At 46.6% G+C, this 25,104-nt stretch overlaps 1 protein-coding gene across 16 annotated transcripts in view; it reads right to left on the reverse strand.

The window, feature by feature from the left end:
* Nucleotides 1–25,104, reverse strand: part of FHOD3 (formin homology 2 domain containing 3) — a 458,821-nt gene that overhangs the window by 363,260 nt on the left and 70,457 nt on the right. The window lies entirely within an intron of this gene.

The following is a 25,104-nucleotide window of genomic DNA, read 5'->3' on the forward strand; positions in this document are numbered from 1 at the left end:
GCACCTGGATGTGTGAGATACTAACAGAAAATTGCCCCCAGCCTTCAGTCCCTGGGAGACAGGCTGGTCACCGAGGCTACCCCCACCTGATACCATCATATCCCTGAGTCACACAACTAAGGAAGCCCCCCTCGCCCTCAGAGCCACCTGCAGGCAGCTCCCAACAAGCAGACCTAGGAGGAGAGAGGTGAGCCAGCCACGTCTACGGGACTGTCCTCTCTTTTGCGACTAACTTGTTTCTACACATCACTAAGCTGGCAAAAGGGGCATTCAGCTTGGTGGAGCCAATTACGGCCCTCCCGCGGTGCTGTCCGTGTGAGAGTTCTCCCTGGTGAGATGCCGCATGGATTAAAGCTGAGCACCAGCTAAAGTGCTTCACTGGCTTCCAGCACGTGGAGTTCCTTCACCACACTGACTCATCACAGAAGCCCAGAGAGCGCAGGGTGTCATTGTGCCCATTTCACAGACTGGGAGACTGAGGATCAGAGAAGGTCACACTCCAGTAGGAAATGGTGCACAGCGTGAACCTGGGGATCCAGCCTCCTAGTCCAGCCTCTCTAGAAGACACTTGCCTGCCCCTCCCTCCCACATTCTGGGCAGATGAGAAAGAAGGATAAAGCATCACATCCTCCAAAACATTCCTTTGCCATAACTGAAATTCAGTGGCTCACACTTGGAATGAAGACTCCTCCCACTGTCCCCCCCCGCCCCAAGAGCAAGAGACTCGCCAAGCTCCTGAATTCACATCTGAGACACAGAGATGGAAGTCGGTGGCCCTCTGTCTCTCTCTCTCCTTAAAATTCCTTCCTCAACGTCCAATGCCTTTGCAATCTTTTCTCCTCTGACCATTTACTCTCCTTCAGGGCTACAGCTTCTCCTCCATCCTCTGCAGACAAACAGAAGGATTCTGCTCCAGAACAGATGGCCAAAGATAGCCACTTTCCCGTCACGTAGGATTAGACCTCCACCCCCTGATGACTTCACTGTCCAAGGACCACGCCTGCTCTCATCTCTGTAGATGTACTAAGAAAAGCACCTCCCTCGCCCCATTCCCTTGCCCCTGCTACAGGTGTCCTGCCCAGCCTCCCAGAGCCTCCCTCCCTCATCAGGCTGTGAGATACTTCTCACGCTTGAAGGTGCCCACCACCACTCACCCGGGACCTGGGAGAAAAAGCAGACTCCGGTGGGGCCGGAAGAGCACATTCTAACCTGGTCTTGAGATTGCACCTTGAGTAGCAGACCCTGGGGTCTCCACTCAAGACTTAGGAAGTAGGGGGCAGCCAGCAGCCAACCTGATTTTTTTCTTTTTAATGTGCTGCCCATCCATGGGAAGTGGGCAGGAATGCTGTTTCCATCTTTTTCTAAGACTCCACTTTTCTAAGCAACCCAGAGTGGTCAAAGTCATGAAAAGAGAAAGTAAAATGGTGATTGCCAGGGACTGGGGGGAGGGAGAAATGGGGAGTCCTTGTCGAACGGGTATGGAGTTTCCGTTAGCAAGAGGAGAATAGATCTGGACACAGACAGTGGTAATAGTTACGCAACAACATGAATCTACTTAACACCACTGAACCACAAAGTCCACAACGGCGAAGACGGTCATCTGTGTGTCTTTTCCATTTTTTTAAAAAAGTGGTTAAAGGGATAAATGGTCCATAACTTGCTTGCAAGCGTGTGTGCTTTAAAATGGGCTTGCAAACAAACATGGCTTGGGTTCAGTAAGTGGGGGGGACGCATTTCCAAATATGGAGATTCTGACCAAGCAAAAGAAATGAACAGGAAAGATGGCACAAAGGACAACAAAAGAGAACTTATGAAGAAACCGAGCCAAGGCATACTGTTGTACTAAAGATCAGTCATCTATTTAAGAAAAAACATGCTCGGGACGCCTGGGTGGCTCAGTGGGTTAAGCCGCTGCCTTCGGCTCAGGTCATGATCTCAGGGTCCTGGGATCGAGTCCCGCATCGGGCTCTCTGCTCAGCCAGGAGCCTGCTTCCCTCTCTCTCTGCCTGCCTCTCCGACTGCTTGTGATTTCTCTCTGTCAAATAAATAAATAAATAAATCTTAAAAAAAAAAAAAAAAAAAAAAAAAAAAGAAAAAACATGCCCATTTTTCTACTGAGGATACTGGATGTTTCTGACCCAAAACACTTAATTTGTATGCTCACTGAGGGACCTGAACCCCCCCACCCCCCAAATTCCCCACCCCCAATGAAAACGGTATCAAGATATTAGTTACACATCACAACTTCAGCTGGGAGAAAAATCGGCATGGGATGTTACAGAATTCAGAGCTCAGTATCTCACCTACTTTAAGCAGGATTTTTATATTTAAATTTTCGATAAACAGCAAATAATTTTTAAGCAAGCACGCCATGACAACACCTTTCCATTTTAAAAAATCCAAAATATTTCCCTCATGTTTCTGAAGATTTTCTAAAAAGGCAATTTACTGTAGCCTGTGTGCTTCCACTGTATTTTATTTTTGCAAAAGACGCATGGCCCCACCGCGCAAGTACAATGAGGTAACGGTCTCAGGGCATAAATTGAACAAAGGACTCTGAAGCACCCAGGAGGCTTCTTCCAGCCCAGCTGACAGCACTAGCACCACCTGAAAACCTGTAATATTTCAAAACAAATATCCTTGTAACACAATACCCTATAATTTCTCCACCTAGAGAGTGGAAGAAAGGGCTCAAAAATAGAATGGCAGATATTCAAATTAAAATTTCAGTGAGCTGTTGGCTCCTACTCCTTAGAATTGCTGCAATCCAAGAAAAAAAAATTAAAAATTTGATGGAGGTGTGGAGAAGCTGGAAACTCGTGTACTCTTGGCGGGAACGTCCAACGGTGCCATCACAATGGACAAGACAGCTGCTCCTCGAGGAATGAGAAACAGAATGACTCAAGCATCCAACAACAACACTTCTGTGTCTATGTCCACAAAAATAACTGAAAGCAAGGTCTCAAAGAGAGATTTATACACCAATATTCACAAGTACATTATTCGCAATGGCCGACACACACAGAACGGCAGAGGGAATGTGCTTTCTCAACACCCAAGCACCAAAGACCATCTGTGACTCCACACACTTTACCCAAACATGAGCCTAAAACAAATTTTCCAACCTAACATCAGACCCAGATTCTGCCAAGATCTTTGACTCTAGTCATTCAGGGGATTGCAGAAACTCCCACAAGGTCATTCCAGCCTCAGGAAGAATGTGGAAAATTCGCCCAGCACTTTTGTCATGATACATACATTTTAATGGCTTATATGGACACTTACCTATCTAAATAAACCAAGAAGCCACGGAACCCTTTAAATCCAGTCATCGCAGCATGGATGTACTCAGGAGTTGGCATAACACCATACTGATAGGACAGTGATTTAGAAATTATGCTAGAAAGGCAGATAGCAGAGTCACCTGTCCCTCCTACCAAGAGATTCAAGATCTGCATGGAGATGCCATCAGCAGCCCAAGAGCTGTACAAGGTCAATGCATAGCACTGAATTGTTTTCATTTGCAGAATAGCATAAATTTAATAAGAAAAATGTTAGAGATCAGAATCATACTCAAAATGTCCTTCTAACTTCCTATATATTTATTCACCTTTGTTATGTTTGTTCACGCACATGGCAGGAAAGTTTCATTTGCCTGAGTTGCCTACCCCAGTATTTACTCGCCCTTTCTCTCTTATGAGAAGAATCTGGTTTTCCTGAGAGCGTCCCTGAAGCCTACTAAAAGAATTCATTTCCAGGACACCTTAGCAGCTCTCTGCAGCTACAGAACTCAATTCTGGCTAATCTGATGTACGCAGAAACTTCCAGAAAGGCCCTTCCTCAGCCCTCCCTCCTCTCTGCTGCCTAAAATACAGGAGTCATTGAGGGGTTATGCCAGGAATGACAGAGCCAACAGGAAAGAGCAAACTATGTCTCTAATGACCTTGGGACCACCACACCAGCCCTGGAGTGCATCTGCCTTGAATTCTTTTACACAATAGAGAAGGAACCTTCTATCTTCAAACCATTCACTGTCGTTTTCAGCACTTTGTTACACAAAGGTAAACAATTTTAAGTAGCAACGTTAAGAATATTCTGCCATTTAAAAAGCAACCAGATGAAACAAAAACCCCAATAACATCTTTTCTAATAAAATGGCACATGTCGAATACAAGAGAGTAAGGGAAAAACCCCAAAACACTAAAATTTAAGCTGGTGAGGACAACCACCAGTAGCCTTAAGACATGCATGGTACTGTCATCCGCTTAGCAGAAAACAGAGGAAACAATGAGACATCTGACAGACATGAAAACAGAACCCAAAATAGCTAACAGGTATTCACTGGACAGTATGGTAGGCCAACTTGAGATCAGCAACGGAAACTGAGATGGGTACTGACCAATCCTCTACCAGGCAAATCCATCGGCCCATGGCTGGGACCGAATGATCTGGAGAAGTCCTAGCCCCTGTGAACTCTTAAAACTGGCTGCCAGGGCACCCTTCCAGGATAGGAGAAATTGCTGGGAGTGGCATCAAAACTGAGGAAGATAGGAACAATACGGAGGAAAGAGATGATCCAGTTAAAAATAGACAGGAACGGAGCCCAGAAGTCTAAGAGTGCCACCAGCCAAGTCCCTGAACTCTGTACTGAAATCGATATGGGAGCTCTCTGATGTTAGGAAAACAACACTGAACCAAGCCACCTTCTCAAAGTTTAGGAAAACTAATTTCACATAAAAATGAGCAACATAAAGTATAAACACTAAATCACATACAGAGTTACTGGAGGGCAAAAACAATTACGGAGCCAAATGACCACCTTACAGATGATGAAAGCATGCCAGAAAGGCACACCTAAAGAATAAAGCCATAAGTTACTTGTTAAAAAGTGAGATAAGAGATACAGAGAAAACCAAAATAACATAAATCAGAATTAGGAAAACTTAGACATGAAATGACAGAACTCAGGTATTTGAAATTAAAAAATCAGTTCAGACATATAAAACTAGAAGAAACATCTGAGTAAATGAACAGATAATGCTTTAAAACATATGTAAATTTAAATGAGGACTTTGTTAGTTCAAAAGAACAGGATTCAAAACAAAGTGAATCACCACAGGTTGACAAAGAAGATCTAACATACAGAAAACTGGAGTCCCTGAAGCCAAAAAGCCAAACAAGAGAACCACTACAAAAAACAAGAATACAAGGCTTTCCTAAAGTTAAAAAACACGTGTATCTGAAAATACATATTGAAAGAGCACACTCTGCATCTGAGAATATTGGCCTGGGAGACCCTACACCAAGACACCATCTGATTACTGAATGTTACTAAAGAATTGGAGGTAAGGGGAAGGGTCAAGAGGGTATCTAAGCAAAAACAGGTGACTTATGAAGAAAGAAGAGTAGATTATCACCAGACCATTTTTAAATTACTTTTTCATTTGAGAGAGAAAGAGAAAGATTGAGCATGAGCAGGGGGAGAGGGACAATCTGGCTCCCCACTGAGCAAGGAGTCCAGTGTGAGACTCCATCCCAGGACCCCAAGATCATGACCTGAGTCTAAGTCAGACACTTAACCGACTGAGCCATCAAGTGCCCCCACCAGACTTGCTTTAGCAATATTTTAGTCATCTCTGACTCTTTACACTCTTCAAATTATTGAGGAGCCCAAAGAGCTTTGTGTATGTGAATGATAACCACATAAGTTACCTTTTAGAAATTAAAACAAGTTTTTAAATGGTTTACCAATCAAAAAAATAACAGACATGTTTTATGCTATCATAAGTAACATTTTAGGAAAAACAACTGTTTTCCCAAGCAAGAATAATTTGTGAAAAAAGTAGTATTACTGTTATTTTTGTAAATCTCTTTCTCTCCTAATACATGACAGCCTGACTCAACTATCTATTTGTTGTGAGATCATAAGTCACATAGAAGCTTCTGGAAAGCTCCACTGTACATTCATGACAGAATGAGGTGAGGGGAAGGAAAACAACCTTTTAGAATTATTAGAAAGACAATTTTTTTTTTTTTAAGATTTCGTTTGAGAGAGCGAGCGAGTATGAGCAGGGAGAGGGGCAGAGGAAGAGGGAGAAACAGACTCCCCACTGAGCAGGGAGTCCCAAGTGATGCTCAATCCCAGGACCCTGGGATCATGGCCTGAGCCAAAGGAAGACGCTTAACTAACTGAGCCACCCAGGCATCCCTGAAAACAGTTTGGACCTCAAGGACTCCCTAACTAGGGAGTGAGCTTTGGACACACAGAAGGACTAGAAAGGTGTCCACATAAGTGTTGGCGGTGAACATTAAACAAGAAGGTGCTTGTGCACCAAGGAGGAAACTAGGACTCAAATGAACAGGACTGGCTCTACATTTTGATAGTGTAGATTTGGAACTATACAAGTGAGCAAGGGAAAAGCAGGAAAAAAAAAAAAAAGGAAAGAAATTTAACTCTTGGAGGTAATTATATTGCCAGTGGTAATAGTGCTGCTATTCTGGGACCTCTGTGAATAGGTAACCCTATGCTATCCTAATTTTATGTCTGTGTGCAGCCTCACAAGCAACCCTAAACTTGTAGCCCACCTCTCCCCTTCCACATGCCTCCAGAACCATCTTTCTCAGCAAGGTATCTCATCCTTATTCTCAGTTCAGCCTGGCCTAAACTGAATGCATGACCATATTCCCAAGTCAGCTGCCGTCTACCCCCAGGCCCCCCCAGGTCCGCCAGACTCCATGGGGCACCAGCTGAGCTTCGAAAGGGGTTTGACAAAAACAGCCTTTTGGCAAAAGATACTCTTAAGACCAATGAGGCAAGATTTTTAAGTGTTCCTCCATTTTTTCAGAAAGACTCAATGAAAGAAATGTCCATGTTAACATGGTTTGGGTGGGTTTTGTTTTTGTTTAACTTGTAGTTAAAAAACATTCTGTGCCTTTGTATAACAATCTAAATCAAAGCCAAGATGCTGGTTTCTTCCTCTAGCACATCACAAAGGGATACCCCACACAAAGAACCCCATCTAGGTTCTAAGGCAGTGGTCGCCATTGGCAACTGCACCACCAGCAAGTTTAGTGTGAATGGTGAATGACTAGTTGCAGAAGCCAGTTCACCCTGATGCCTGGAACCACCTATTTCTTTGTTCTTTCTGATTTGTTATGATCCATATTTAATATGCCATTTTGTGTTGTTTTGGTTTTCTAAAAAAGCTTTTATTTGACAGAGATCAAGAGGGCACAAGTCCAAGCAGGGGGAAGGGCAGAGGGAGAGGGAGAATTGGATTCCCTGCTGAACACGGGGCACGATGCGGGACTCAATCCCAGGACTCTGGGATCATAACATGAGCCAGAGGCAGACACCTAACTGACTGAGCCACCTACACTATTTTGTGTTGTTTTCAGACTGTGCGTCACTTCTAATCATTTTGGGGAAAAGGAAAAATACAACCATCCTTGGTTGATCACGGGACCAGGCTACAGCCTCATCCCATAGCCTCATCCCACAACCACACTTCAGTTATAACCCTGGAGTCCCTCCTTACCACCAAGACGCCCTGAAATACTCTGGTAGTGAGCAGCAACACCAGCCTCCTCTCCTCTGCCCTGACCTTTTGGCCTCACCCATTCCAACTCATCCCATCTACCATTTCTAGAATCGTCTTCCTTATAGCCCGTTCCATCTTACTCCCCTGCCCAAAATCTTACTTCCATGATTCCCTGATTTTCTATTTAGCAAAGAAAATAAAAATCACATCTTGTATTTGAAGACTGCCTACACAAAGACATTATACACAGATAACCATCTTTATTTGGGCAACCCAATATTTAAATTGGTCTTATCAGTTAGAACCTGCTAATGAAGCTAGAAAGCAGACAGCATTCTCCCCTAGTAGATAGGACGGAAAGCCAAGGCATTTCTCACCTCCCTGCCCCCTCCCCCACAGTCTACGCCGCCCTTCGCCATTGTTCCCTGCTTCCATCTTCTGGCCAAGTCAGATGGATTCACTCTGCTGCCACGTTCACTCTCCTCCCGCCCACATTCACTCTGGTGTCTCTCCTCCAAGTACCTCCTCAGTCCCCTTCCATGTTACCTGTGTAAATCCTTCCAGGCTTTCATCAAACCACTCACCACCTCCCAAGACTTCCCCTAAGACCAGTTCCACTGTAGACCCCATGCCCCCGAATCCGGGGGGATTAACTCTCTGCCCTCACATAGGGTATCCACAGGACTCCGAGTTTTCTGAAGGTTGAGGCCATACCATCAATGCAGTTAGGAGTTAGGAACAGATCCAGTTAGCACAATTTGAGGAGAAGCAGCCAGTTCTCCCCTCCAGGGGTTAGTCAACAAGGTCTAGAGACACTTTTTGCTGTCATAGGTAGGGGCGTTGCTACTGGCATCCAGCAGGCAGAAGCCAGGGATGGTGGTCAACGTTGCACACTGCACAGGGTCCCCCACAGTGAAGTATCCTCCCGAAACGTCAACACTGTCAAGGGGAAAAAATCTGGCTCTAGAGCGAATAAGAGAAAGAGCCCTGGAAACCCAGGCCCCTGAAAAGGGAAGGCAACATCATGACATTAGATCCAGACCCACCATAAATGCTTTCAACATTACATCTCGTTACTGAATTCTAAAATTAAGCAGCGCAGCCTCCTGCCCTGCAGCCGTCCCAGAAGCATGTGGCGGGCATGGCAGACACTCCAGCATGACCACATCACAAACTACTGGGGCTGGCTGGCGCATGGCTGCCTACTAATTTTAATCTCTCTTTCTCAAAGGTCAGGAATATTTTCAGACCTCTTAACACATGCACATTGCGGACAGACTTGATATATGTTGCTTCCAGTTGGCAGAACGTTCCATGTGCCAACACCCCAAGCCCAGTTACAGGCTTAACTTTGTCGCTGTCACTTTCCAAGGGACTCTCTAGTCTATTATCCTAATTGGCAAATGATATGGAAGTACCAGAAGGCAAAGTGTCCACAATTACATTCATAATGAAAGCTTAATCTCCAAAAGAAAACAGTAATTCCTTAAAACCGCCCTTCCCATGTGCCATCACGGTAGCCAAAAGTGAAGGAATGGGCTCCACGGTGGGGTACCGGTTAGCTGCCCGAGCATGCCGTGCAGACAAGGCCAGAGGGGGAAGCAAGAGCTACATCCTGCCTGGCTCACGTCAACCTCGGCCCTTGCTGCCTGCAGCCCTGCCACCTCCCTGGGGCAGGGGTGGAGGAGCAGACAGAGGCTGAGGCTGGGGGTCAGGACCTGGCACAGTGGGAAGCAGTCCTTCCTCCGTCCCCTGCTTGGGACAGGCTTTTTGAGCAGCTTCTTCAGCCTTGGCCTCTCTATTATATTAGCACTACAGAGAATCTTGAGGTTTTCAGGGAAAAAAAAAAAAAAGGGTGGGGGAGACAACTCTCTGGCCTGGGATTTCAGCTTAACCATAATCCCAAACTCTTCTGCCATTCTTAATTCTCTGGGTATCTTAAGGCCCACCGTGCGCTGTGCTGGGGAAGCCCATCGCAGCAGCTCCACAGAGCTCTCAGCGGGCTGTGTGCCCTGAGGAGGGGGAGGGAGGGGTTCTCACCACCTGACTTAACTCCTTTAACCACAACCAACCTTATGATTGTGTCATTTTACAGGTAAGAAAAGGCAGGCAAGAGAAACTGAACCAGGCAGACCAGCTCCAACATCCAACCCTCCTGGGGTGGGACCGGCCACACAACAGCCAGCACTCCCCATGTGCCAGGGGTTGTGACAAGCACTCCGTGTGCCCCGTCTCCTCTGTGGGGGACACAGAAGGCCATCCATCATTGTCCCTGTGGTGTGGCAGGGTAGGGGAGCCAAGCCCAGAAGTCTTAGTAGGAGTCAACAATTGGAGGGCACCAAGTCATGGGGCTCCACGGCCTGATGGGTCCCCAGCAGCCCTGCAGAGCTGAAGCTGGAGGGGCAGGACATATGACCTCTTATCCAGAACCCCCACCACTCCCATGAGATGCATGAAATGATGACCACAGCGTTACAAGAAAGTCACACTAGGAGATGAAGTCACCTACTCAAGTCACAAGTTGCTCGGTGGTCCAACCAAGGCTCTAAAACCAGCCCAGCTGAGGGATCCCCATGTGGTGGTCTCGCAAGCACCCAAGAAGCACCCCTTCAGATGCAGGGGCCCTGGTACTTGTGTGGGCAGAAAGCCAACCCCAGGTAAAATGACCCTGCCACCTGCTCCATGAGCCCTCTCCCTCAAAAGCAGGTGCTCATGTGCCAAGGGTCTCTAAGATCTTCCAAACCCAGGCCATGGAGAGGCTCTAAGCCTCGAGGGTCTCCACCTGAAGCGTCCCTCCCAGGAGCACTGGCCTCAGCACATGAAACCAGGCCTTTTGCTCACGGGAAGATGCTCTAGAATCAGAAACAGAACCCTAATGACTACAGCTCAATTCTTGGGCTCCCTACCCTCTAGTTCCTAATACCCCAGTGCCAGGCAATTGTCACTCACAGGCAGTAGGAAAGAGAGCTAAAGCAGTATCATTGCCCATCCACAGAGGTGATCTCCCGACCTTTATGGGACGGTATCATGTGTGCATGACAGGGTATTGATCTACGTGGTGCTGTCGTTCCCGCCGCACAAATTTTGCAATCAGTGCTTCCATAAAACCTGTTCCATGAGTTCTCCAGGTCCCAGAATTTGATAGTTTAGCTTCCCGCTTCCCCCTCAGAATGTTGAGTGGAGAACCACACCAGACGTAACAGAACCACCACCGCCAGCGAAGGAGACCTGTTACGTCAGTCATTCACAAAGGGACTTTCTAAGGCAAGTGTGCCACAAACACACTCATCCTAAAACCATGTCTGGTTCACACCCTGATGTGTCAAGCCAGAAGTCAGAGCATGATGCCCTAAATCATTTTTGTGACTTAAGGAAGTGTTGACCACAAATTTCTAAGTAGAAAACGTGCTCCCAGAAAAATCAAAACGGCCGAGCTCAGGACAAGGACCATGACACAGGTCAGAACAAGACCCCAGCATAGAACAGGCTCCATCTCTTCCCTACCAGCAGGCACCAAGAGAGCCTCTGGCTGCACATCGCCAACAGAGTCACATTTTATTTTCGACTCACTCCCTCTCTTCAACCTCAAATACTCTAGCCTTAAAAAGCAGCCAGCTCGGGGCACTTCCCGATTTAGTTTAGCCTGGCACAGCCATACCGCTCCAAGCTGAAAATGCTGCAGAGGCAAGAAAGGCAGAAGCAGCTGTCTGTCCACTCCGGACACACCGCCCCTTTGTGCTGAGCACACAGCTCATCTCTGAGCTGCTTGGCAATGACCCTCCATGCCTCCGGGGGAAGGGGTCCAGCTAAAATACTCACAATCCCAGCTCCTGAGCCTCCTATCGGCTCTGTCAGCTCTGGGGTCCAAACCACACTGTGCTCTTTCCCTCCTGAGCTCCGGCTACCCTGATGCCTTACTCTTGATGCCACCCAGGAGAGAACGGACCTCTGACCCATGGCCAGACAGGCTCCTAGTAGTTCAGGGAACGACCCCTGGCCCGCTATGGGGACAGGCTGCTCGCCCATGGCCAAACAGAGATCTTAGAGATCCTCACAATAGGAAACTCTGAAAAAAGGGAGAGGCTGAGCCTCACTGGCCCACTGCCTTCCCCCATGTCTACCCATCCTTCCCTGGCTGAAGCAAGGGCAGCCACAGTGTCCTCCTGAGGACCCAAGGAGCATTCCCTGCTCCCACTGCAGATGGGGAAAAAAGGATTCAAAGATTCTGCTAGGATGTACCCATATTAGAGGAAAATAAAAATCCATGGCATATCATCCTAGGTCCATTGTGTACATGGAACTAGTATTTAAAAAAAAAAAAAAATCACTGCTCCAGGAAGGGGCAATAATCAGTAACTATGTAAGTTCATTAGGAAACAAGATTAATTCTTCAATTCTTGGGTCTGGGGCTGCTGACCTCCTCAAGGCATAAAGAGAAAAAAAGCAATGCAAGGAATGGAGAGCTGCCTATTCCAACATCCTGGGCCTTTTCGGGGAACTGAGCTCTGGTCCCCAAAACACATTTTATCCACCTTCTGTTCCTATCTAAGAAACAATGGACCTGGGAGGCAGGTGGGGGCTTGTTTCCTCTCTGCTTAGTTTGCTTGACACTTAATCAGATTCTGCACACAGGATTGGTAGAAATGAGGAACATAATTAGAATTTTATGAACAAACTTCCTTGGAGAACAATGAAGGCAAGATTCAGGAGAAAGCTCAATGTAACCATACTGTCAAAGAGACAAAAAACGTATTTCCAAGGTGTATGGAAAACTCTACTTTGAAATGAATTCCATCCCCAAGTTCAAGTGAGGAGATGGAGGCTCAGGGCAGTTCTAGGATTGGCTCCTAGAAACCAACTCCTTCCTTCGAGGCCTCTTTACCCTTCCATACTGAGGGAGAGGAAGGTCCTCCATCCCCACCCCTAAGATCACACAGCATCCCCGGGAAACAGGACACAGGTCACCCAACTGGAGAAGCAAGAGGTGAATGGTCAGCGTCCCAGTGCTGGGGACGCAAGGGGTGAGGTGAGACAGAGTCCTTCCGAGGGGGCTGAGGCCTAGGAGACGGATGTGGGACGAAGTACAGGTATCCAGTGGACACGACACAGATCTCCATGGCAGATCCTGAGCTCTGGGAGAGCTGGAAATTGCAAGCCTACCGCCTCTCCTTAGAATCATGAACGCAGATGAAAAAGCCTCAGGCCTATTTCCTTTCTGGCAATGAACACGGTGGTGGCACCCAGTAGGCATTACTAAGTGTGGAAGAGTTGTTTTCCAAGTCCTGGGGGAAGTGGACCATGGCCGACATTACAGTCACATAAAGGATGGTGACGCTTTCAAACCCACCCACGACACTGTTGATTCTCCACAACAGCAGCAAAGCTCATGCTCGCAAGGATCATGCCGGGCAGCCAGAAAGCAGGCACTGACCTAAGACAGCCACGTGACCCAGCCGTGCCATCAGCAGTTCGTGAGGGAAGAGGGAGGGTCTCCGTTCTCGGGGAGACCCGCCATGTCCCAGGTCTAGCTGCCCAACTGTGTCAATTCCAGAATTCAAATCCCACCTGCCGCTCTTCCTCCCCCCCACCCACCTTCACCCGCCCCAACGATGACACCCCTGAAGAGGAAGCAGCACCCTCTACTGCAGGCTGAGCACCTGCTTTTTATTTATCTAGTTTTATTTCTTTGCCCTCCTCAGACATAAGTAAAATGAAAACATACAAAAGGAGTGTTCTATAAAATAGATGTATCTACACTACTATGTTTTCACTATTTGATCTTGGATCCTAGGAACAACTTTATTTGGAGTCCTTCCACACTTGGAGTCTCCCAAGTGCTCCCCGAGGCCCAAGTCCACGGTGGACTCAGCAGTGGACTCGGCACTCTTTAGTCCCCAAGCCCCCGAGCCAGCTGCCATGGCCTGGTGCTCCCTCAAAGTCCTGAGGGAGGCCAGGCCTGGAGTCAGATCCCAGAAAGGACTCAACCCCAAACCTCGGAGGACAGCCAAGGAAGGGCAGGGCCACAACTAGAACCCCAAGACCGAGCTGCTCTGAGGATCGCATCCCGATACCTGCCGTGAACACACGAGCCACCAGTTCCGCCCTGGAGAAGCCTGACCTGAGCTGTTCCAGGCTTTCTGTGAGTCCATCCCAACAGACATGCCTCACTTCTAGAATCTATCTCCCATCAAATAAATAAATAAATAAATAAATAAATAAGGAAAGAAAGAAAGAAAAAAAAAAAAAGGAGGAAAAAGGAACAAGAAAAAAGAAAAAGAAAAATCCACACATGAATCTCATCCCTGACTCAGATGGGCCTTGGCAATCCCCAGGGAAGACAGCTTCCCGGAGCTCCTTTTCAAGTCCCTAATGGGCTGGTAATTGGTTTTACGGCTTTCTGATGAAGTGTGAAGTGCCCCGTGCCACTCCGCTTTGCTTCCTGGTGACTTCTGAGGCCTTGAAGCCTACTCGGGAAGGGAGAGACACCAACACAGAAATGGTGGGACAGCTTTTTAAGGTATCCTGGGCCAAACAAGTCATAAAAAAAAAAAAAAAAATCCTCCAAATTTGTTGACAATGACTGATAGGTTATGTATGTGTCAAAGTTTACCATCACTAGAGTAGTTGTAGACAAAACATACAGATTATATACATATTTTTGGTGCAATTTCAACAACTTATCAGACCATTCTGTAAATATCAACTCATACAGAATATTTTGACTACTTTTATAGTGCTTAGAACAAAATTTTTCCACTTTGAAGTTACACAATATAACTAGCACTTGGTGTTACATTATGGTGTTTTCACTCCTTTTCATGCACCCAACTGTCTTGTGTAATGCCTGAGCACACTCTTAGAAGCTTTACCCTCCATTTCGGGGGTTCCTTCAGGAGAACACCCTTGGGGAACACACAGAAGGGGAGCATCAAGCTGCCTTCACGCTCACAAAACCCACTTAATTTCAGTCAGGAGGAGAGTTTTTCAGTAAACATACTGATTATTGGATGTTGCCAACACTGGAACATTCTAAAATGCGTCAAAACCAGGGTTCCAGAAAAGAACACCACAAAAAGCCCACAGTGCCACTGGTTACTCAGGAATCATGGATGCGGGATGGCCAGCTCCATTCCATCGTATCCAGTATAATGTTAATGGAAACCTACTGACCTACAGTTTCCAGTCTGTCCACCACGCAGAAAGAGGGAGCAGCTATATCCTACCTCAAAAATACTAGCTGATCATTATATATGGGTTTTATATTCAAGAGTTTGACAAGGTCTTACCCTAATGTTTAATACAAGTCTGATACCTCGTGCTGGGGAAGGACGGTCCTTCAAGAATGGGAGGCAAGACCCGAATCTCATCCAAGTCCATTCTGTCTCTCCACACATCCAATAGTCTACAAGTGCTTTTTCTTTGAGAACCAAATAATCACATTTAGGCTTTGCTTTATTTGTAAAGGAATAAAACAAAATTGTGAGGACGACGACGAGGATGTTTACCACCGTTTGCCCAAGGTAGCAGTGCTTGCTCGTATACATGCTATCCCCATGAAGGCTCCCAGCACTGCCAGGAGAGAGCACCAGGGCCCCCTGGTCCTCACCATTATAAATAAGCAGACAGATCTCACAAGGTTGAGGGGAGAAAAGGGTAGGCAGCGAGGGAGTCCTCAGGCCCCAGTCACATGGTTCTGCCTGGCACACATGTGGGCCACCCAGGCCAGGAGCCTGGTCAGGCCCTGCCTTCTGGATCCGCACAGCACCCCCACAGAACCCAGTGTGCTCCTGGAAATGCTTTAAAATGACATTCCACCCACATCCCCAGATTTGTTACTATTTACTTTCACATTCTACTTACTGCTTTTTATTCCTTTTCCTAAGAAAATACCAAACAATTTCATTGCTCAAGTAAATGAATTCAACACGCATCAGTACCATGACGCTTTTAGCAGCTCTTCTGGGTTCCTGGACTAAATTTCGACATCAGTGTGTGTAGGCTTTCCCACACCATCAAGCATTAGACACCAACCGGGCGCCCCATAATTCAACTCAATTCTGATGCTAATGGTAGATTACATCACAGGCCACAGATTGAGGGCTCAGTCTTCCAAGACTGCCCACCACCTTCAGATGCCAATCACAAACCCAGGTTGTCACCTGTGCCTCTCATCTACCAGCTTTTGATCAGAGGTTCCAATGAATCCCTCCTTGTGTTTGTTAATTTGCTAGAGAAGCCCGCAGAACTCAAACATTTCACTTGATTACCAGTTTCTTATAAAAGGATGTAACTTGCATGGAAATGATGCATAGGGCAAATTATGAGAAAGGGGCATGGCCCTTCCATGTTCTTTCCCTGAATCTCCCTGTGTTCACCAGCCAGGAAGTTCTCTGAACCCTACCTCTTGGGATTTTACGGAGGCTTCATTATAGGCACAATTGACTGAATCCCTTAGCCAAACCAATGGTTAAGAGGTCAGGGATAGGACTGAAAGTTCCAGCTCTCCATCACTTGGGTGGTTCTTCTCATAACCCACCCCCCATTCTTAAGGTGGGGACCAAGTCACCTCATTAACATAATAAAAGGCACCTTTGTTGCTCCTATCACTTAAGGAATTTCAAGTGTTTTAGGAGCTCTGTGCCAAAAACAGGATGAAGGTCAGGTGTTTATCATAAATAACTAGTACAGCAGCTTTCCTTAATCAACAAACACTTTGGGGTCTGCTTCTGTGAACCAGACACACAACAGTCCACCTTCAAGTGCTCAAGAGCTAAATGCTACCTGGAACAAAAACCCTACCTCCTATATCTTCCCAGTAAGGACCAGACCTCCAAACCAAGAGCAAGAGGACTCACAACCTCCAGCCCAGAGCCCTTGTGTTCCTTTCAGACAGCTCCTAAAACCAGAGCTGACAGCAGGTAGTTCTGATCAGGTCTTCCCCACTTGAAGCCCAAAAGAGAAGCCATTCCAGCCAGGCAGGAGGGAAGCCTGGAAGGGACGTGAATGCTCCGGCTCCTTCTAGAGCAGTCAGGACCCCAGCTCACAAAGAAAGGATTTCAACTGCCTAACTCAACATAGTCAGCTCTTGAAGGGTGAAACCCATTTGTCTCGGGTGATTAACTTTCCCCTAAGACCATCCATGAACCACACCAGAACTCTGCAAACTGTCCTTGGAAGTCTACTGAAACTTCACTTAGGGAAAATGTTTTGAAAGACCTGTCTAGAGGTTTGGGCAGCCCTTCGAACTTTTTGGGTCTGAAGGGTTGCACCAGGCTCTGCAATCACATATCTAGAAAAGGGCTGAAGACCATACAAGTAGCCTAAAGAGCAAAGGGACAACCAGCACTAAGGGCACGAGTTGGAGAATGGAGAAATTCAAGTTTCACTCTCTCAGCGCCACCCGTGGCTCATGACGATCCCTGAAACCGAGGATGGGAAAGGACCCAGCTGCCAGGGTGCTACTCCCTGAACATGGCTCACATCACTTTCTTTTTTTTTTTTTTTTTTTAATGCCAAAGGTAGGGGGCATCATGGTGGCTCAGTCAGTTGAGCATCTGACTCTTGGTTTTGGCTCACATCATGACCTCCGTGATGGGACCGAGCCCCGCATTGGGCTCTGCACCCAGCACGGTGTCTGCTTCAGCTATTTGCACACTTGCATGCTTTCTAAAAAATAAAATCTTTTTTAAAAAATAAATATAATGGCCAAAGTAAACAGTCTGATTTAGTAGAATTCTCTATCTTCATGACACTTTTCAACTTGAAATCCTTCCCAATGCTGGGACACCTGGGCGGCTCAGTTGGTTAAGCAGCTGCCTTCGGCTCAGGTCATGATCCCAGCGTCCTGGGATCAAGTCCCACATCGGGCTCCTTGCTCGGCGGGGAGCCTGCTTCTCCCTCTGCCTGCCATTCTGTCTGCCTGTGCTCGCTCTCTCCCCTTCTCTCTCTCTGATAAATAAAATCTTTAAAAAAAAAAAAAAGAAAGAAAGAAAGAAATACTTGTACCTCTCAGTACAATTAACAGAATGTTTTCTTCTTTTTATTTTTTTAAGATTGTGAGAGCAAGAGCACATGAGCATGGTGGTCGGGGAGAGGGTGGGAGGGGAGGGGCAGAGGAAGAGAGAGAAGCAGGCTCCCTGCTGAGCAGGGACCCCCCCCCGACAGGGAGCCCGATGTGGGGCTTGATCCTGGGACCCCGACATCACGACCTGAGCTGAAGGTAGCCAGTTAACTAAGCCATCCAGGTGCCCCTTTTTCTTCTTACTAATTATACTGACAAGATTCCAATTATGCTAACCTGTTTCATTTTCTCCTCTCGCTAATCTGTCGCTACTACTCCAGCATATCAGCTGGAGACTACAGCACTTATAACCAATTCCCAAACACCTTTTTTTTACCTCCTTTTTATCAAATTTTGAACTGGCTGCACGTGTTGCTCTAATGCTTTCCATGTGTTTTGATTCCCAAATTAAAATATTTCCCATTTGGTATTTCTAACCCAACAGGAATCACTAAAATGCACCAAGAATCCCCACCCAAGAATCCTTTTTTTCTAGATCCCTCAACAAGACCTGAAAAACAGGGGTGCCCATCTCCTCCTTGAACAATCTCCCTGTAGCGAGGTATGTGCAAGCCATCCAGCCTACTTTTCAGCTCCCATGCCTTCTGGATAGCAAAATTTGTAATTACCAAGCAACTCGCTGTGTTTCCTAACATTCTTATTGTTCCATGACAAAAAATGAAGCCGTCTCTTCGTGTAGGGCGCTGGGGGGAGGGGGAAGTTCAAGTGCAGAGAGCTCATCATGAGAGCCTACATTAATGACATCCCCCTGCAGATCAGACCTGTAAGTAAAAAGCGTAGAGCAGCAGTCTAGAACTCATTCAAAAGCATGGTGGTTTCCCTGCCAGGGCTTGTTTTCTGGATAACACTGAAGGTCCTGCTGGACAGCAACTTTGGAGTCTAGCCACCAGCACATGGTTTAAAGTCGTAACATCTGCTACAGGTGCCCCCCCCCAACCAGGACTACATTCCCCGGAGTCCATTTCTGCCAGATGTCATGTTCCTGTTAAGGATAGAAGCAGTTTCTAGGACATGGCAAAATAAACATCAGTAATGGTTCTCAGGCAATGCTCTAGTATCATCCAACAATCAAAGACCTTCAGAGGTAAAAAGGTAACAAAAGCCTAAAGAGGCAACGAATGAACAGTCTAAATACAGTCAAGGGGAAGGTAAGCGCACAAACGGGACGTCAAACTGCCTTATGAGACCTCATATAACTGTTTCTCTTTCCTGTGGGTCAATCCACATTTGCTCATTTTTCCTTCCTTCCTAATTCCCATAGTGGACCCGAGATTCCAGCTGTATCTGGAAGGTTCTCATGCTGAGTATCGCATAGGTGTGTCTCCTTTTCTCTCCCTGTGTTTGTGTTTACCTGCATGTCTGTAGGCACCAGAGTCATTTTTAAACTCATTCTGTAACTGTTCTTCTAATTCCTGGCAACAAATCATTCCTGACTTATCTATATACTGTCCTCTAAGATTACAGCATGTGTGGGCAGGTGTGACAGAACTCAATAGCCATCAGCATTTAAACACTAGACTCTGGGCAGTTGAATCACCTAGAGGCATGTTCCCGATATGTTTTCTCCCTTGGGGGGCGCTGGAGAGACCCCATCTGTCAATTACTGTTTGGCCATATGTTACCTTAGAGGTCGCCACCTACAGAGTGGAAAGGTTGACAGGCCAGCCTCTTCCAGCCCGGACCCAGTGGCCTTTTAGACATTTAGACATTCTATGGGGTCCGCACCTGGTAGCTGAGGTAGATTAATAGGAAGCAGATGATGGGAGCTATTTATCTGATTAGCCCAGAGAGCCTATTCTTACCTAGAGAACAGAACTGTGGGTAAAAATGGGTTACAGGGGGGCACCTGGATGGCTCAATGGGTTAAGCCTCTGCTTTCGGCTCAGGTCATGATCCCAGGGTCCTGGGATGGAGCCCTGCATCGAGCTTTCTGCTCAGCAGGGAGCCTGCTTCCCACCCCCCCCCACCCCATCTGCCTCTCTGCCTAGTTGTGATGTCTCTCTCTCCCTCTGTCAAATAATTAAATAAAATTTAAGGAAAAAAAAAAAAAACCGGTCACAGACTGGGTGGGGTATAAAAGAGAGGTCTGATGTACTCAAATACTAAAAGTCTCCTGCTACAAAGCTCGATGCAGGATTTCAAACCTGAGCCAAGTTTCTGCTAAGGCCACAGCCTGCCCCTCTACAGAAAGGCCAGGACAGGAGATTGGCTCCAGGGTTTCTGGAGAATCCATGGATCCCTACATCGAAGGAGAAAACAGGAAATATGACCCACGGTGCCTAACCCCACTAAGGAAGGACATAGCCAGGACACTGTGAGCTCAGCCATCATGACACCCACAAACAAGGCAGGAGGGAATCCCTGCCCCTGTCTCAAGTCTGCGGAAGCAGGCTAAGAGCAGCAGCTGGGGGAATGCAGAACAGAATCAGCGAGAGAAGCTCAGGCCCAAGTCTTGGAGTCAGACACAGCAGGGCAGGGGGGTCCAGGAGAGGAAAGAGGGACTGTGGGGGTGTTCTGATCACAACAGCTGCAATTACGGTTTCCATGGTCACCCTAGGGATGCATGGGGGCTGCCTCCTCAGACAACATAGGGCCAGCAGCACCTGTGTGGGCCCTCTCCCCTTCCCAGCACCCAGAGGGGCAGGACAGCTAAGTTACCACACAGGCTCCCAGGGTCTGAGCACACTCCTCCCCCTACAAAGGGGCTCCTCCTCTTGATTAGCTAATTTAGAAATACCACCCAGCTGCTATGAAGCCCAAGAGGGTCAAAAAGCCATTTTGCAGTTTGGAGAAGGAAACCTCTAGTTTTCATGGGAATTCCAGAGTCAAGAGGCAGGGAGGCCCACATTGAAATCCAATTAACAGCCCACCCAAGGGGCAAGTGCAACATCAAAAAAAGTTGGAGGGAGGCCTCCCTGCAGGGCCAGAAGGGCTCAGCCACACAAAATCCCAGCTCAAACGTAACACTGATGGAGAAAGAAGCTCAGAAGCAGAGGAAGTGGTACTGGGCCTAGTCAGAAAGCTTGGCAAGATGGAAGAGGGTACAAGCCAGGCTGAGGCACAGGCCTTAGAAGGCAGAGCCTGAGGAAAGGATTGAAGAACAAAAACAAATGCAGGAGGTAAAGGGTAGGGTGCAGTCAGGGGTCATGATTACAGGTCCACTCCCTGCCTTCTGAATACAGAAGCCAGGGCCCTCTACACTGTAGCTAGAGAAGATTCAAACACAGAACACTTATCTCACTGGGGGCCCCTCAGCTGTCAGTCCTACCCCACAGACTCACACCACCTCCATCACCACCACCAAGAGCTGGCATGGATCCAAGACCCTTCTCCATCAAGAATCACACAGCCTCAGAATCCTTCTCAACACCATGCCCCAGGGAGCCACCACCTCTAAAACGGCTAGCATGTGAGATGAATCTCCTCAGTCACTCCTGCACTAGAAGGTTCTTCTTGAGATGAGGTCCCCTCCCCGCCCCCATTCGTCATTCACCTCCTCACTGAAACAGTACAGCAAGAAGCAGAGTTCCATGACTTAGCTCAGGAGAGAAGCCCTGGCAAATTATAGCTGATGCCTTGTTCTGTTGTGTTGCTGGAAATGGACTACACTTTGCATTAGTGGGTGATGCAAAGAGATTTTCTTACCTCGACAAGGGTCCTCTGTGATTTGACCTTTACCAAGCAAGGAGACTAACCTAATGGAGAGATTAGCCAGCTCAGCTACCTTACCAGTTTCTGCCTACCTCATCTCTATCCTCATGGGTGATCTCATCATCTCCTAAGTTTGTAGGAGATGCCTCTAAAGATTTCTAAAAACCCTTTGTCCCAGGTTGTCCTTCACAACTGTCATAGAAATGACACTCTGCAACCTTCAGCCCATCGTCCCTTTTGTTTAACTCAATGCTGGATACTTGGAAGTGTCTACCTTATGGGTTGCAATCAATAGACAGTTCGTTCTCTTCATGAGAAGACAGGATCTGGTCCAGAAAACTGAAGCACAGAGGTTTTTAAGTCCAAAAAATGTCTCCAAAGCACGCCAGTAGCAAACACTCGGATATTACCTTTAGGACCCTAATAACTTCAAGTCTGTTTTTAAATCCTCAATTCCACCCCTCACCACTCCAATTCTTCCACTTCTTTTCTCTTCAAGAGGAGATTGAGTCATCAGAGCCAGTTGGCCCTCTGAACATTTTCCTGGTGTCTGGAAATAGGATCACTTGCAGAGACCAAAAATTTATTTTCTCTAGCTAACCTCATAAAAATGCAGACTTTACATGCCCGTCATAGATTTTTTTTTTTTTTTCCGTCCGTATCTAAGTTCATGCCTACAATGGGACCACGGGTTTTTCTGAGGAGTGAAGCTAGATTTGGAAGGCAAGTCATGCACTGTTTACTACAAGTTACATTAAGTGGTCATACTCAAAACTGTGCAAAGAAATAAAAATCACAGTGGAGAGGAGCATCTCTCCATACCGAGACCTCATTCCAACTTTCTGCTTCAGCCCTGCTGCATTATCAGAAAAGGCCTGTGTCGGCTGCCAGCCATGACCTTCAAAACAGTGCCTGACGGCCTTCACATTTTGTGAGGTCTGTTCAGTTGCGGACCATAAAGGCTCCACTCGACTCTTGTTCCCATTGGGTTCAGAGTTCCAAAGTTAACACTGGAGAATTCCAACAGCATGTCACTCCCAATTCATCAACACACATGTAGTTAAATACTTAAAGTCTCCTGCTACAAAGGTAGATGCAGGATTCTAAACATTAATTTAAAAAACTTAATAAAAGCAGGAGTGAATGAGAAAATGTTGTGAGGTGAAAGAACCATTTTGGAGACATTTAGTTGATAGCATTTTAAACCCCTGGATCCTTCCAGTCCAATCTCATGGTGGGAAGGGGGTCTCTGGGGAGATGGTATATGGGTGCCAGGGATAAGGGAACACGGATTGTCCGATGCCTGTGATAATTCAACCATTGCTTGAATGGCAAGGAGGAGAAGTCATCGGGAAAAGAAACAAGAACTCAACCAACTAATGTGAAAAAGGTTCCCTCCCCTCTTGTCATGTTTTCTTTTGTCATTTCAACTGAAGATTGTTCCAAGTTTGGGTTTTTCATCCCAAAGAAATCTCATCTAATATTGCCACTTGGAAAGGGAAAGAATATGTCACAATGGGGGTTGGTACTTCATACACACGATGCATACATTCCATTTTCTATACATAACCAAAAGGATAATATTTAGCGCTATTATAATAAATCTATTCCAGATCTTGCCAATAATAGGCAATGGTACGAGAAAGAGAGGTTTTTATTACATAGGAAAAACTTTGCCTTCTTAGGTACTGATGATAATTTTATACAGTCAAACCCTTCCATTCAACATAAGTAGGGCTGAGGTAATGAATGAGGAGAATCAAAGCGCAAAATCCTTTTAAAGAATTAAACACCTTAAGACTTTATTTTAATGTGCAGCTATAGGACATGATCATCCTGGTTTTGCTTATGCTGAGACACTGGGCACAGAGCACAGTAGAGACACACATTCACACCTACTTTCAAGCCATGAGCTTTCTTGGATAAGGGTCTACTAACTAGAATTCTCTGTGGACCTTCTTCATGAACTCCTCCACCAAGGAGGTCCGGGATTTCCCATCTCACTTTCTGTGAAGTCAAGCAAGAACAGACATTTGTGAAGACTACAGTCCTTCCAGATTTTTTTAAAAAGATTTTATTTATTTATCTGACAGAGATCACAAGTAGGCAGAGAAGCAGACGGAGAGAGGAGGAAGCAGGCTCCCCGCTGAGCAGAGAACCCAATGCAGGGCTTGATCCCAGGACCCTGGGATCGTGACCTGAGCCGAAGGCAGAGGCTTTAATCCACTGAGCCACCCAGGTGCCCCAGCCCTTCCAGTTTGGCACTACTCCAACTTCTGTAATTGTTGTCACCCACCTATGTTGACAAATGCTTTAGTAGTCACCAATTCTGAATCTTGTCCAAAACAATGAATTTTCAAAGCAGTGACTTTTTAAGACTCCTATTGAATTAGTTTATAGGATATATGCCTATGACTTCATTCAATTACTTCAATCCAAATGCAAGGGCAGTTGGCTTTAAGGAGGTTTGGGAACAAAGCCCCTGATCCTGTCAGCACCCACGTCAATCCCTCCAGCAGGAAGGCATGCGTGTCCTGGGAGAGTGTGGGACGGGCTCCTGGTGCTCAGCGTGCTATGGGGAGAAGTTATGTGTTTTACATGGTACAGAGATTATATGAGTCTACGGCCATACCACCCTGAGCGCGCCCGATCTCGTCAGAGATTATATGAGACTATAGGATACCTAAGTTAGTGCAGCGAGTCAGTAACCTAGAGGCTGGTTTTAAAAACTCCTGCACTTGAAATATTTAAGTACAAAAAGTGAATTACATAGAAGGAATTAGTTCATTAGGATTCCGATCTACCCATTTTTAGTGTTACTATGCTTTCCACCACCTTACTATCTTGGGAAATACCACTTCATCCTCATGTCCCAAATCTCTACAGGTTATCAACTATATACTTCAACCAATAAACTCCAACAGGATTCAGCACATACTGGAATTTGCTGTAGATCTTGTTGTGGGGGAAGGTGAGGTTATCAGAAGTCCTAGGTCACAGGCCTTTTCTTCAGGTAGACATGATTCATATATATATGAAATAACAGGAAACGGGGTAAAGCAGGTTTTTTTTTTTTTAAGTGAAGGATTAAATATCTAGTGTATATTTTTAGAGTACATGGCTCATGGTCACTCGGTGCCACCAGCAGTTGAGAAGTGAACAGTCAACTGCGGAACTGCGGAACTTATACAGATCTCACTGTCAAGATTAGGAACCCTCCCGCCCTGAGGCTGAAGAACCTGCTATCTGGTTCCTCGCCAGCCACATGGTCAGACTGTCACTGGAGACACTTACGGCCTCACACACGTAACACCAGGTGGCCTAAAATTCCATGGATTCCCCTCCACGTTCAGCTACCTCCTCACCCCATGCCTGGGTCTCCAACAGGGAAGCAGAGAGGAAGGGAAAGGACCAGAAACCGTGCTTCCCACTCCACTCAGTCCCCACACTCCAGGTGTAGACTAGGCCTCAACACAATGATTTGTGCTCTCTTCATGAGAGTTCTGAATTAAGACCACAAGCTAGTATAAAAGCAAAATGATTTGGATCTGAAAAACTCCTATGTATAAAGTGAATTTTAATTTTCTTCTGTTTTTGGCACTAGATATTTGCCTCAACATAGCCCAATGCCAGGAGGAAACCAGACCATGGTTTTAGATAGGCCTCACCCAAGTTGGTCTACTTCACATCAGTAACTGCCATTCAACCCCACATGTGTAGGTGGGGAAACCAACAGGTACAGGAAAAGGCTGTAGGAAAGGCCCCAGGGGGGTTCCTATGTGACCGCTTGCAACCATTCTGAACCACAAATACATCCCCTCGACACCATAT

The sequence above is a fragment of the Mustela lutreola genome, chromosome 11 (genome assembly GCF_030435805.1).
Source record: "Mustela lutreola isolate mMusLut2 chromosome 11, mMusLut2.pri, whole genome shotgun sequence".
Classification (NCBI taxonomy): Eukaryota; Metazoa; Chordata; class Mammalia; order Carnivora; family Mustelidae; genus Mustela; species Mustela lutreola.